This window comes from Branchiostoma belcheri, unplaced genomic scaffold, assembly GCF_001625305.1.
Source record: "Branchiostoma belcheri isolate BF01 breed outbred unplaced genomic scaffold, Haploidv18h27 scaffold47, whole genome shotgun sequence".
Taxonomy (NCBI): domain Eukaryota; kingdom Metazoa; phylum Chordata; class Leptocardii; order Amphioxiformes; family Branchiostomatidae; genus Branchiostoma; species Branchiostoma belcheri.
The window spans coordinates 1,169,376-1,170,668 of NW_017804098.1; the positions used below are offsets into that span (position 1 = coordinate 1,169,376).

General features: G+C 42.7%; 1 protein-coding gene across 1 annotated transcript in view; it reads right to left on the minus strand.

Moving 5' to 3' along the window:
- LOC109479114 (diphthine--ammonia ligase-like) overlaps positions 1 to 1,293 on the minus strand; it is a 23,158-nt gene that overhangs the window by 19,680 nt on the left and 2,185 nt on the right. The window lies entirely within an intron of this gene.

The window sequence follows — 1,293 nt, forward strand, 5'->3', positions numbered from 1 at the left end:
ATGTGAAAGAATTTGTAAATATTGTAATGCAAAGGCTGTGGAAGACGAAATACACTTTATCTCAAATTGTTCCTTTCATAGCAACGCTCGAAATGAGTTAACTATTCAAACTTCTACAATTTATCCCAATTTTACTAAACTTACAGACCAAGAAAAAACTATTCTTCTTTTAACTTCCCAAAACCCACTAATTTTAGAAAAGGTGGGACATTACGTCTTCCATAGTCTAAAAAAGAGAAGTCAAACCCCTTAGACATAGTTTTAGACATAGCTATAGCTCTAGACAACTACCTTTCATCATGTAGATTTTAGTTATTTTATACTACGTTTCATTGTTCTTTTATGTTTGTCTGCAATTAGCCCCCCGGGCATGAATTTGCAATAAACTTCTCAATTATAATGTATTCGCCCAAATCTCCCACAGTCCCCTTCAAAATCTTGCATTTTCGCCAGAATCGGCGAAACTGGACTACACAGCCAAATTACATGGATTAAAATCACGTCAATCGCGGCACCGCAAAACGATACCGATCAAAAATGTAGGGAAGGCTTGTCTGAAGATTTTGAAAATTAATTTTCGCCGTTCAACGCACCCTTCCCAGAGGTGTGCGTGCGTGCGTCGGCAAAGGTCCCGTGGGTCCCGCTGGTCCCGCCTCGCAACTCGCTCGAACTTCTCGGCGTGGATGTCGGATGTCGACGGATTAATTTGGTATTTTTCTTAAACCAAGGACTATTTTAACATTTATATCTATGTCCCTCCAAAGTTAATTGAAAACAACACGTAAGTTGGCAATATTGTTTCCCTGTTTGTAATAAAATTGACGCGGAAGAAGTTCGTGGACGAAAGGTAGGCTAGATAGAGGATTATTTCGATTACACTGACTGACCATAACGTTACCGACTTTAAATTTATAGCTCGATGTACCAGCGAAATTTGTGCTGCCAAATTTGCCCCTCAACATGCAAAACATGGGTTGAAATTCAAAATTTTTCCGGGGGGGACATGCCCCCCCCCCAAAAAAGCCGGGCCTACTCGGGCTTTAGTGGCGCCTTGGGCGCTTCATGCGGGGTAAATTTTCAATCAAAATCTCGTCCTCCCCATACGAAATTTCACTCTCTATGATTCACGCCGGGGGGAGGGCCTAGGAAAATTTTTTTGAGCCGGGGGGAGGGCCTAGGAAAATTTTTTTGACCTGGGGGGAGGGCCTAGGAAAAAATTTTTACGCTACCCCGGACGACCGGCCCCCCTCCCCGGTAAATATCGTACAGTCCCTTATCCATGGGTTTATGCAC